The 14,566-nt window shown below is 40.0% G+C and overlaps 1 protein-coding gene and 1 pseudogene across 1 annotated transcript in view; one reads left to right on the forward strand and one right to left on the reverse strand.

Moving 5' to 3' along the window:
- Window positions 1–14,566, reverse strand: part of ZC3H12B (zinc finger CCCH-type containing 12B) — a 599,195-nt gene that overhangs the window by 328,360 nt on the left and 256,269 nt on the right. The gene's annotated exons all lie outside the window — the stretch shown is intronic.
- LOC140628715 (microtubule-associated protein RP/EB family member 1 pseudogene) lies at window positions 2,095–3,327 on the forward strand (annotated as a pseudogene).

Here is a 14,566-nt window from a genome sequence, read left to right on the forward strand (position 1 = left end):
CTAATGTTACACTGAATGTTAATTAACCAGAATTTAAATAAAAACTTCAAAAAATTTTGGGCAAGGAACAAAGTGGATCATTATATATTACTGTGTTCCCCAATCACCCATCCTTAAAGAAGAGTACACTGCAATTTAATAACTGAAAATAGAGTTTTTGAAGAAGAAAATGTGTGTTCCAGAGGGTCTGTCTTCTGCTTTCTTCTCTCAATACACTCTAAGTGGTCCATCTTCTCCCATGGCTTCAATTATGTCATACATCCCAATGAAACCCAAATTTCCAGCTCTGACTACTCCTCTCACATATATTCAGATACATACAACCATTTGTAATACACACACACACACATATATATATATATATATATATATATATATATATATATATAATCAGTGGTACTCACTGAGGGGTAATTTTGCCCCCACAAAGGACATTTAGAGATGTCTGGAGTTATTTCTGTATCATGACTTGGGGAGGTTTTATTGACACGTAATGGGTAGAAACCAAAGATGCTGCAAAACACTGTAAAATGTACAGAAAAGCCCCATACAATGAAGCATTATCTAGCCTGAAAAGATCAGTAATACTGAAGTTGAGAATCCCTGAGGTATACCAAGCTAGGATTCTCACAAACACATTAAAAGCAACATGCTCCAGTGTTATCTCGTATTCAAACAAAACCCATTTTGGAAATTGTTTTTCTTATTTTCATTTTTGGATTATCCATTGCTGTTGAAGCCTTCATATCCTTAGTATTTCTTAAACTCTTCTCCACTCCCACCTCTAATGGCTGCATTTGCCAAGGTTCTTCATACCTTATATGAACTATTAGTCTACTAGTGGGTATGGAGAACAGCACTTCATATTCTGACCTTGGATATCTTTGCATCCTCATCTCCTGTGACCAAAGCCATTACTCTGTGCTTCAGGAATCCAAATCACATATAATTCTCTCAAGGTTTCACTCTATTTCTTGACTCCTAACTTTGTACAATTCTTTTTTCTGCCTGAATTGTTCATTTCCTCCTTGCTCCCACACTCCCACTTCACCTACTTATTAAGACCAAGTTCAATGTTGTTTCTGGAAAAATGTCCATATTGCCCTACATCTGCAAAGATTTAACTACCTTCTTCTCGGATTCCCCATGATATAACCTCTTGGCCTCAACTATATTATTTAATATTCTGCTCTTAGTTGTTTACATATCTGATTTCCTCATGATATTTGAGCACTATGATGTCTGTCTGTGTGTGCCAGGATGTATAATACATTTTATAAAAGACCTAGCACAATTTTGGTATTAAATAAATAAATAAATAAATAAATAAATTAGATATGGGATATATATATGCCATATATATACATATATATATATTCGATTTGCCAACATATAGTATAACACCAAGTGCTCATCCTGTCAAGTGCCCCCCTCAGTGCCCATCACCAAGTCACCCCATCCCCCGCCCACCTCTCCCCTTCCACTACCTTTTGTTCCTTTCCCAGAGTTAGGAGTCCCTCATGTTTTGTCACCCTCTCTAATTTTTCCCACTCCTTTTCCCTCCATTCCCCTATAATCCCTTTCACTATTTTTTATATTCCCCATATGAATGAAACCATATAATGATTGTCCTTCTCCAATCGACTTACTTCACTCAGCATAATACCTAACAGTTCCATCCACGTCGAAGCAAATGGTGTGTATTTGTCATTTCTAATGACTGAGTAATATTCCATTGTGTGTGTGTGTGTGTGTGTGTGTGTACCACATCTTCTTTATCCATTCATCTTTCGATGGACATCGAGGCTCCTTCCACAGTTTGGCTATTGTGGACATTTCTGCTATAAACATGAAATTGAGAAAGACACAAAGAGATGAAAAAATATTCCATGCTCATGGATTGGAAGAATTAATATTGTGAAAATGTCTATGCTACCCAGGGCAATTTACGCGTTTAATGCAATCTCTATAAAAATACCAGACTTTCTTGAGAGAGTTGAAACAAATAGTCTTAAGATTTGTGTGGAATCAGGAGATGAAGACAGAACCGAAGCTGGGCACAGGCAGTGGACACGGTCCCGCTGAGAGCCAAAGATGGCAGTGAAGGTATACTCAATGTCCGTCACCAGTGATAACCTAAGTTGACATGATATGCTGGCCTGGATCAATGAGTCTCTGCAGCTGAATCTGACAAAGATTGAACAGTTGTGCTCAGGGGCTGCCTATTGTCAGTTTATGGACATGCTATTCCCTGGCTCCACTGCCTTGAAGAAAGTGAAATTCCAGGCTAAACTAGTTCATGAATACATCCAGAACTTCAAAATACTACAAGCAGGTTTTAAGAGAATGGGTGTTGACAAAATAATTCCTGTGGACAAATTAGTAAAAGGAAAGTTTCAGGACAATTTTGAATTTGTTCAGTGGTTCAAGAAGTTTTTTGATGCAAACTATGATGGAAAAGACTATGACCCTGTAGCTGCCAGACAAAGTCAAGAAACTGCAGTGGCTCCCTCCCTCGTTGCTCCAGCTCTGAACAAACCAAAGAAACCTCTCAGCTCTAGCAGTGAAGCTCCACAGAGGCCCATTGCAACACACAGAACTACTGCAACCCCTAAGGCTGGCCGGGGTGTGGTGCGAAAGAATCCTGGTGTGGACAACGGGGATGATGAAGCAGCTGAATTGATGCAGCAGGTCAATGTATTGAAACTTACCATCGAAGACTTGGAGAAAGAGAGAGATTTCTACTTTGGAAAGCTAAGGAACATTGAATTGATTTGCCAGGAGAACGAAGGGGAAAACAGCCCTGTGTTGCAGAGGATCCTGGACGTTCTCTATGCGACAGATGAAGGCTTTGTGATACCTGATGAAGGGGGCCCACAGGAGGAACAAGAAGAGTATTAACAGCCTGGACCAGCAGAGCAACATCTGAATTCTTCACTCCAAATCATGTGCTTAACTGTAAAATACCCCCTTTTATTATTCTTAGAGAACTCACTGGTTTCTTTTCATGAGCAAACAGTACCTCTTCTTAAAGTGCACTTTGCAGAAGTTTCACCCCTTTTCCAATGAGTTTGAGTTAGGAGCTTTTACCCTGTAGCAGAGCAGTATTAACATCTAGTTGGGTCACCTGGGGAACAGAGAGGCTGACCATGGGGCTCACTGTGTGGATGCTGGTAACACTCGCTGCTGGAGAAGGTGCTTTTATGTCATACACTGAGGTGGAGTCCTCAGTAGAGAAATGTAAAGACTGATTTGAATTTTAAGCTAATGTGAAATCTTGGCAGAGAACGTTTTAATAAATAAATGCCTTAAGAGTAAAAAAAAAAAGATTTATGTGGAATCAGAAAAGACCCCGAATAGCCAGGGGAATATTGAAAAAGAAAACCAGAGCCAGGGGCATCACAATGCTGGATTTCAAGTTGTACTATAAAGCTGTGATCATCAAGAAAGTGTGGTCCTGGCACAAAAACAGACACATAGATCAATGGAACAGAATAGAGAACCCAGAAATGGCCCCTCAACTCTATGATCAACTAATATTCCACAAAGCAGGAAAGACTATCCACTGGAAAAAGGACAGTCTCTTCAATAAATCGTGCTGGGAAAATTGGACAGCCACGTGCAGAAGAAAAAAAACTAGACCATTCTCTTATACCATACCCAAAGATAAACTCAAAGTGGATGAAAGATCTAAATGTGAGACAAGAATCCATCAAAACCCCAGAGGAGAACACAGGCAACACCCTTTTTGAACTTGGCCACAGCAACTTTTTGCAAGATCCATCTATGAAGGCAAGGGAAACAAAAGCAAAAATGAACTATTGGGACTTAATCAGAATAAAAAGCTTCTGCACAGCAAAAGAAACTAAAAGACAACCTACAGAATGGGAGAAGATATTTGCAAATGACTTATCAGATAAAGGGCTAGTATGCAAGATCTTTAAATAAGTATTAAACTCAACAGCAAAGAAATAAACAATCCAATTATGAAATGGGCAAAAGACATGAACAGAAATTTCACCAAAGAAGACATAGACATGGCCAACAAGCACATGAGAAAATGCACTTTGAATGTAAAGCATTAAAAGTCTGCTGAATCAGCACTGGATAAGACTGAAGGGTGAGTGATGTGATACCTTGGTCACCATCCTTAAAGAGGCAGCCGCCTAAGCAGAAAGGCAAAATAGAAATAACATTTTGCAAAATGCTTGGTGGCAAATGGGAAACAGATATATTCATACTGACTTCAGAACATGTTGGGGAACTTCTCTGAAAACAACGGATCTGGCAGGGGCCATTTTCTTCCCCTATATTCAGCATAAACACAGAGCCACCTGCAATAGGCAAGGCTGCACAGACACTTGCTACCTAACCTACTAGCAGTATGACAAGCCCATGAGTTCTCCTGAGGACTAGAAAACTCCAAGCCTGCTAGCCTAGGCCTTGGGCTCAGGGTAAATTTTGTTAAAGGTGCTCACCTGCTGTAGCTGCTGGGCAGATCTGCCATACAATATCCAGCTGTGCAACTATACCTACCTTTATGCCCTTTGCCCAGCTGCTGACCCAGCTGCCCTACTACACCATACCCATCCATGCACCCCCATGTAAATTTGCATCAACACTCCGCTGCATTTCCTCAGCCTTTGTCACACAATGCACCCAGTTCCCATGTGAACAAACACTGCTGTGAGGCACATAGCCAGCTGTTGCACATCACCCAGGTGCATTCCCATTCCCATTGTGGGCCCCAGCTGTTCCCAGCCATTGTTATGTGCCACACCTAGCCTCATGCCCCCAGCAGCATTGACACACAGCTTTGAGCTACTTCAGTGCTGAGGGGATCTAGCATAGGACTAGTGGTCCCATGAAATTTTGCAATAACTGCTTTCCTACTCCCAAGTTCCCCAGCAGGCATGTCCTATCAGGGATGGCCTGCCTGAGTCCCATTAACACTATAGAGAGAAATCACAGCCCACATCAGGCAGAGAATCAGTGCAGAGGGCTGCACTTATAGCAAGAATTGACTCAGATATAACAGCAGGGCATAAGAAGCACACAAAGAGTACCCTCCTGAAGTGCTAAGATCTGGTAAAGGGGGCACACGGCACTGCAGTTACACTCCAGGACTCTTCTTCATAAAGTCACTACTTTCAAGAGTAGAAGATATATCTGACTTTCTTAACACACAAGAAATAGACACAGAAAGAGATACAAAACGAGAAGAGAGAGAGAGAGAGAGAGATCTATCCTAAATGAAAGAACAGGACAAACTCATGGCCAAATATCTAAGCGAAACAGGCATAAGTAACATGTCTGATAGCTAATTTAAAGCAGTGATCATAAGGATACTCACTGGCCTTGAGAAAAGAGTGGAAGACTTGAGAGTGGCATTAACACGGAGATAAGGCATATCATACCAGAAATAAGGGTTCAATAAACAAAATGAGAAACACACTTGATAGAACTAACAGCAATATGGAAGAAGCAGAGGAATGAATTAGTGACCAAGACAGAGTAATGGAAAATAATCAAGCTGAACAGTAGACGGAGTAATTAATTATTCAAAATGAAAATAGACAGGGAACTCAGTGACTCTGACATAATAGCATTCATATTATAGGTGTCCCAGAAAAAAAGGAGAAAAGGGGGCAGAAAATGTATTGAAGAAATAATAGCTGAAAACATCCCTAATCTGGAGAAGGAAACAGACATCCATATCTTGGAATCATAGAGAACCCGCAACAAAATCAACAAAAGCAGATTCACACCAAGATATATTTTAATTAAATTGGCAAAATATCCTTATGAAGAAAAAAATCCTAAAAGCAGCAAGACAATAGAGGTCATTAAGTTATAAGGGAAAATCTTAAGGCTAAGAGGGGATTTTTCAACAGAACTTCTACAAGCCAGATGAAAGTGATTCAAAGTGCTGAATGGGAAAAAAAATGTATCTAGCAAGGCTATCATTCAGAATACAAGGAGAGACAAAGCGTTTCCAAGGGGAAAAAAAAACAAAATAAAAGAGTTGAATACCATTAAGCCAGCTCAATAATAAGTATTAAAAGGGACACATTGAATGGAGAGACCCAAAGTGATAGCATAGAGGTAGGAAACACAAAGGCATTAACAGTAAGTATTTGTATAAAAACTGAGTCAAGGAACTCACAAAAAAAGAATATAAAGTATAACAAATACCTAAAATATGGAGAGGGGAAAAGAATGGATTCAAATGTAAATGACCAAAAACTTAAGATAGACGGTTATATACACAATACGTTATATACAAACCTAATGTTTATATATTAAAAACACTAATAAATATGCAAAGGATAAAGAAAAATCCAAATATATCACTAAAGAAATCCAGCAAACCATGAAGGATAAGAAAATAAAGATCATAGAAAATCTTCAGAAACAACCATGAAACAAACAACAAAAAGGCAATAAATATATATTTATCAATAATTACTTTGAATGTAAATGGCCGAAATGCTAAAAAAAAAAAGGCATAGGGTGTCTGAATGGATAAAAACAAAACAAAACACGCTATAAGATACTAATTTTAGACATAAAGACACTCACAGATTGAAAGTGGGAGGATGGAGGGGCATCTGGGTGACTCAGCCAGTTAAACGTCTGACTCTTGGCTTTGGCTAAGGTCATGATCTTGTGGTTGTGGGATCAAGCCCTATGTCAGACTGTGAGCAGTATGGAGTTTGCTTCAAATTTTCTCTCCCTCTCCTTCTCATTCACACACTCTCTCTCTTTCTCTCTCTCAAATAAATAAAATTTAAAAAAAGAAAGCAAGAGATGTCATGTAAATGTATGTCAAAGAAGACCAGAGTAACAATACATATATAGAACAAAGTAGACTTTAAAGCAAAGACAGTAACAGAAGACAGAGAAGGACAGTATATAATAATAAAAAGAACAATTCCACAAGAAGATAATGACCATTGAAAATATTTATGCATCCAACATAGGAGAAACCAAATACATAAGAGTTAATAAACATAAAAGAAATAATTGATAATAGTATAATAGTAGAGGGCTTTAACACCCCACTTACATAAATGTACAGATCATCTAAACAGAAAATTAACAAGGAAACAATATCTTTGAATGACACACCAGAACAGAATGATATAAGGTAAATACATAACATTCTATCCAAAAAGAGTAGAATACACATTCTATTCAAGTGCACATGGAGCAATCACAAGAATAGATTACATACTACCCTCACAAAACAAATGTCAACAAATTCAAGATGGGAAACATATCATATGTATGTTCTGACCATAATGCTATGAAAGTACAAGTTAACAACAAAAAATCTGTATAGACCACAAATATATAGATGTTAAATAACATGCTACTATAAAAGGAAGGATCAATCAGTAAATAAAAGAAATATAGAGTCCATGGAAACAAATAAAAATGAAAACATAAGAGTAAAAAACCCGTGGCATGCAGCAAAAGCAGTTCTAAGAAGGAAGTCTATACCAATAGATACCTACCTCAAGAAGCAAGAAAAATTCAAATAAATAAACCTATCCCTTTGGAAGAATAAATAGTGTTAAAATGTCTATGCTACACAGAGAAATCTACACATTCAATGCAATCCTTATCAAGATACCATCAATATTATTCACAGAACTGGAACAAATAATCCTAAGATTCGTATGGCATGAGAAAGGACCTTGAACAGCCAGAGGAATGTTGCAAAAGAAAACCAAAGCTGGTGGCATCACAGTGTGGACTTCAAACTGTATTACAAAGCTGTAATTATCAAGACAGTATTATGCTGGCACAACAACAGGCACATTGATCAATGGAACAGAATAGAGGACCCAGAAAAGGACAGTCAACTCTATGGTCAATTAATCTTTGACAAGAACAAGAGAGATTTTCCAATGGAAAAAGCATAGTCTCTTCAATAAATTGTATTGGGAAATTTGTACAACCACATGCAGAAGAAAGGAACTGGACCATACACAACGATAAACTCAAAATGAATGAAAGACCTCAATGTGAGACAGGAATCCATGAAAATCCTAGGGGAGAACATAGGCAGCAACTTCTTCGACCTTGGCCACAGCAACTTGCCAGACACGTCTCCCAAGGCAAGGGAAAGAAAAGCAAAAATGAACTATTGAGACTGCTTCAAGATAAAAAGTTTTTGCACAGCAAAGGAAACAGTCAACCAACCTGAAAAGCAACCTATGCAATGGGAGAAGATATTTGCAAATGACATTTCAGATAAAGGACTAGTATCCAAGACCTCTAAAGAACATATCAAATTCAACCTCCAAACAAACAAACAAAAAAAAACAAATTCAACCTCCAGGTTCAGGGGGCCAGATGGCAGAAGAGTAGGATCCCCAAGTCACCTGTCCTCACCAACTTACCTAGATAACTTTCAAATCATCCTGAAAACCTACAAATTCGGCCTGAGACTTAAAGAGAGAACAGCTGGAATGCTACAGAGAGAAGAGTTCGCACTTCTATCAAGGTAGGAAGATGGAAATAAATAAATAAATAAAAAGCATCCAGTGGGGGAGGGGCCCCGTGAGGAGCCGGAGTAAGGCCGAGTGGCTAGTGCCTCCAGGACAGGAAAGCCCAGTTCCAGAGAAGCAGGAACTTTACCAATCTTCCCGGATGGAAAGGCGTTCGCAGGAAACTCGGGCAGGAAGCCAAGAGGGCCAATGGAGCCCCCAGGTTCCTGGGGTCACTAACAGAGGAAGTGCACCCCGAGGGAGAACGTGCCACACACCGCGGGCTGAGCTCCATAAAGGGCTGTAGCGTGGGCCTAGCGGGGCCCCGGAGCAGCCCAGGTGGCAGCTCCTTCCCAAGGCGGCTACCCGTGGAAGGGGCTGTGCAGACCTGAGAGAAGTACAGGCAGCAGCTCCACACAGAGGGGGCTGTGCGGTCCGGGAGCGTGATTTCAGTGGCACAGGCTGGGGCCCAAAGTGCTGGGGACACAGCCCAGGATCCAGCGCTCCCCATGGTACAGGCAGAGGCCTGGAGGACACAGGACAGCAAGGACTCTCCTGCTGCTGGGTGGCACCAAGCTGTGCAGATGAGCAAACCCCCCCCCCGCCATATCCAGGCCACTGCAACTGGGACACTGCGGGAGTTACTGCTGGAGCTGACTCCAGGACTGGAGAGCTGGCTGCCAGGACTATTATTGTTCCTCCTGGTGTCATCTTTTGCCTGAGACTGAGCAGGGCTGCCCGGAAGCAAGGGCCTCACAGGATAAACAGCTGCGACTGAGCCGTACTCCTGGCAGGATCAGGGCAGTTCCCCCAGGTACACACAACTGAGAATCAGCACAGCAGGCCCCTCCCCCAGAAGACCAGCTGGAAGAACAGGGGAAGAGGAAGTTCTTGACCAAGCAGCACTGGAAAGCTGCAGGGAGAAGTCGAGGGACTTACAATATATAGAATCAGGCAATACACTCCTTGTTTTCTTGTTTTTTGTTTGTTTCCCCCCCTTTTTTCCTCTTTTTCCTTCGTTTTCCAGGACAACTTGTTTTTAGCCACTCTGCACTGAGCAAAATGACTAGAAGGAAGAACTCACCACAAAAGAAAGAATCAGAAACAGTCCTCTCTCCCACAGAGTTACAGAATTTGGATAACAATTCAATGTCAGAAAGGCAATTCAGAAGCACAATTATAAGCCACTGGTGTCTCTGTAAAAAAGCATAAAAGATTCAAGAGACTTCATGACTTGCAGAATTTAGATTTAATCAGGCCGAAATTAAAAATCAAGTAAAAGACATGCAATCCAAACTGGAGGTCCTAATGATGAGGGTTAATGAGGTAGAAGAACGAGTGAGTGACATAGAAGACAAGTTAATGGCAAGGAAGGAAGCTCAGGAAAAAAGAGAAAAACAATTAAAAGATCATGAGGAAAGGTTAGGGGAAATAAATGACAGCCTCAGAAGGAAAAATCTACATTTAATAGGGGTTCCAGAGGGCGCCAAAAGGGACAGAGGAAGAGAAAACATATTTGAACAAATCATAGCTGAGAACTTCCCTAACTTGTGGAGGGAAACAGGAATTCAGATCCAGGAGATAGAGAGATCCCCCATAAAATCAATAAAAACTGTATAACACCCTGACATGTAATAGCAAAACTTGCAAATTCCAAAGATAAAAAGAAAATCCTTAAAGCAGCAAGAGACAAGAGATCCCTAAACCTAACAGGGAGAAGTATTAGGTTAAGAGCAGACTGCTCGACAGAGAACTGGCAGGCCAGAAAGAGCTGGCAGGATATATTCAGGGTCCTAAATTGAAAGAAACTGCAGCCAAGAATACTCTATCCAGCAAGGTTCTCATTCAGAAGAGGAGACATAAAGAGCTTCCAAGATAGGCAGAAACTGAAAGGATATGTGACCAAAAAACCAGCTCTGCAAGAAATATTAAGAGGGACTTTGTTAAAGGAATAGCAAGGCCAAGGGAAACAATCCACAAAAACAGGGACTAAATAGGTATTAAGATGACACTAAATTCATATCTTTCAAAAGTAACTGTTAAGTTTAATGGGCTAAATGATCCCATCAAAAGGCGCACGGTTTTAGAGTGGATAAAAAAGCAAGACCCATCTATTTGCTGTCTACAAGAGACACATTTTAGACCCAAAGACACCTCCAGCCTGAAAATAAAAGGTTGGAGAAACACTTACCATTCAAATGGTCCTCAGAAGAAAGTTGGGGTAGCCATCCTCAGATCAGATAAACTAAAGTTTATCCCAAACACTGTAGGAATTGAGATGAAAGGGGGAAACTATATCATACTACAAAGATCTATCCAACAGGAGGACCTAAGATTTCTGAATATTTATGCCCCAATGTGGGAGCTGCCAAGTATATCAATCAATTAATAACCAAAATAAAGACATACTTTGATAATAATACACTTTTACTGGAAGACTTGAACACAGAGCTTTCCGTAATTGACAGATCTAAGCACAACATCTCCAAAGAAATAAGAGCCTTAAATGATACCAGACGGATTTCACAGATATTTACAGAACTTTACATCCAAATGCAACTGAATACACATTCTTCTCAAGTGCACATGGAACTTTCTCCAGAATAGACAACATACAGGGACACAAATCAGGTCTTAACCAATACCAAAGGATTGGGAACATCCCCTGCATATTCTCAGACCATAATGCCTTGAAATTAGAACTAAATAACAACAAGAAGTTTGGAAGGACTTCAAACACATGGAAGTTAAGGACCATCATGCTAAAAGATGAAAGGGTCAACCAGGAAATTATGGAAGAATTAAAAAGATTCATGGAAACTAATGAGAATGAAAATACAACCATTCAAAATCTTTGGGATACAGCAAAAGCAGTCCTGAGGGGGAAATACATCGCAATACAAGCATCCATCCAAAAAGTGGAAAGAACTCAAATACAAAAGCTAACCTTACACCTAATGGAGCTAGAGATGAAACAGCAAATAGATCCTACACCCAGCAGAAGAAGAGAGTTAATAAAGATTCGAGCAGAACTCAAAGAAATTGAGACCAGAATAACTGTGGAATACATCAACAAAACCAGGAGTTGGTTCATTGAAAGAATTGATAAGATAGATAAACCATTAGCCAGCCCTATTAAAAAGGAGAGAGAAGGGATCCCTGGGTGGCGCAGCGGTTTGGCGCCTGCCTTTGGCCCAGGGCGCGATCCTGGAGACCCGGGATCGAATCCCACGTCGGGCTCCCGGTGCATGGAGCCTGCTTCTCCCTCTGCCTCTCTCTCTCTCTCTCTCTGTGACTATCATAAATAAATAAAAATTAAAAAAAAAAATAAAAATAAAAAGGAGAGAGAAGACTCAAATTAATAAAATCATGAATGAGAAAGGAGAGATCACTACCAACACCAAGGAAATACAAACGATTTTAAAAACATATTATGAACAGCTATACGCCAATAAATTCGGCAACCTAGAAGAAAGAGACGCATTCCTGGAAAGCCGCAAATTACCAACACTGGAACAGGAAGAAATAGAAAACCTGAACAGGCCAATAACCAGGGAGGAAATTGAGGCAGTCATCAAAAACCTCCCAAGACACAAAAGTCCAGGGCCAGATGGCTTCCCTGGGGAATTCTATCAAATGTTTAAAGAAGAAACCATACCTATTCTACTAAAGCTGTTTGGAAAGATAAAAAGAGATGAAGTACTTCCAAATTCGTTCTATGAGGCCAGCATCACCTTAATTCCAAAACCAAAGACCCCACCAAAAAGGAGAATTATAGACCAATATCCCTGATGAACATGTATGCAAAAATTCTCAACAAGATACAAGCCAATAGGATCCAACAATACATTAAGAAAATTATTCACCATGACCAAGTAGGATTTATCCCTGGGACAGAAGGCTGGTTCAGCAGTGGTAAAACAATCAATGTGATTCATCATAGCAGCAAGAGAAAAAACAAGAACCATATGATCCTCTCAATAGATGCAGAGAAAGCATTTGACAAAATACAGCATCCATTCCTGATCAAAACTCTTCAGAGTTTAGGGATAAAGGGAACATTCCTCAACATCTTAAAAGCCATCTACAAAAAGCCCACAGCAAATATCATTCTCAATGGGGAAGCACTGGGAGCCTTTCTCCTAAGATCAGGAACAATACAGGGATGTCCACTCTCACCACTGCTATTCAACACATAGTACTAGAAGTCCTAGTCTCAGCAATCAGACAACAAAAAGACATTAAAGGCATTCAAATTGGCAAAGAAGAAGTCAAAGTCTCCCTCTTCACAGATAACATGATACTCTACTTAGAAAACCCAAAAGACTCCAGCCCAACATTCCTAGAACTCATACAGCAATTCGGAAGTGTGGCAAGATACAAAATCAATGCCCCGAAGTCAGTGGCATTTGTATACACTAACAGTGAGACTGAAGAAAGCGAAATGAAGGAGTCAATCATATTTACAATTCCCCCCAAAGCCTAAGATACTTAGGAATAAAGCAAACCAAGAAAGTAAAGGATCTATACCCTAAAAACAACCGAACACTTCTGAAAGAAATTGAGGAAGACACAAAGAGATGGAAAAATATTCCATGCTCATGGATTGGAAGAATTAATATTGTGAAAATGTCAATGTTATGCAGGGCAACTTACACGTTTAATGCAATCCCTATCAAAATACCATGGAATTTCTTCAGAGAGTTAGAACAAAGTGCTTTTAGATTTGTGTGGAATCAGAAAACACCCCGAATAGCCAGGCGAATTTTATTATTATTATTATTATTTTTATTGGTGTTCAATTTACCAACATACAGAATAATCCCCAGTGTAGCCAGGGGAATTTTAAAAAAGAAAACCATATCTGGGGGCATCACAATGCCAGACTTCAGGTTGTACTACAAAGCTGTGGTCATCAAGAAAGTGTGTTACTGGCACAAAAACAGACACATAGATCAATGGAACAGAATAGAGAATCCAGAAGTGGACCCTCAACTTTAGGTCAACTAATATTCGATAAAGGAGGAAAGACTATCCACTGGAAGAAAGACAGTCTCTTCAATAAATGGTGCTGGGAAAATTGGACATCCCCATGCAGAAGAATGAAACTAGACCACTCTCTTTCAGCATACACAAAGATAAACTCAAAATGGATGAAAGATCTCAATGTGAGACAAGATTCCATCAAAATCCTAGAGGAGAACACAGGCAACACCCTTTTGAACTTGGCCACAGTAACTTCTTGTAAGATACATCCATGAAGGCAAGAGAAGCAAAAGCAGAAATGAATTTTTGGGACTTCATCAGGAGGAAAACTTCTGCACAACATAAAACAGTCACCAAAAGTAAAAGAAAACCTAGAGAATGGGAGAATATATTTGCAAATGACCTATCAGATAAAGGGCTAGTATCCAAGACCTATAAAGAACTTAGTAAAGTCAAAAGACAAGAAACAAACAATCCAATCATGAAATGGGGAGAAGACATGAACAGAAATTTCACCTAAGAAGAAATAGACATGGCCAAGAAGCACACGAAAAAATGCTCTGCATCCCCTGCCATCAGGGAAATACAAATCAAAACCACAATGAGATACCACCTCACACCAGTGAGAATGGGGAAAATTAACAAGGCAGGAAACCACAAATGTTGGAGGGGATGTGGAGAAAAGGGAACCCTCTTGCACTGTTGGTGGGACTGTGAACTGGTGCAGCCACTCTGGAAAACTGTGTGGAGCTTCCTCAAAGAGTTAAAAATAGACCTGCCCTACGACCCAGCAATTGCACTGCTGGGGATTTACCCCAAAGATGCAGATGCAATCTGCCTCCCGATGTTTCTAGCAGCAATGTCTACAATAGCCAATCTGTGGAAGGAGCCTCGGTGTCCATCGAAAGATGAATGGATAAAGAAGATGTGGTATATGTATACAATGGAATATTACTCAGCCATTTTAAATGACAAATACCCACCATTTGCTTCGATGTGGATGGAACTGGAGGGTATTATGATGAGTGAAATAAGTCAATCGGAAAAGGACAAACATTATATGGTCTCATTCATTTGGGGAA

Source organism: Canis lupus, chromosome X (assembly GCF_048164855.1).
Source record: "Canis lupus baileyi chromosome X, mCanLup2.hap1, whole genome shotgun sequence".
NCBI lineage: Eukaryota > Metazoa > Chordata > Mammalia > Carnivora > Canidae > Canis > Canis lupus.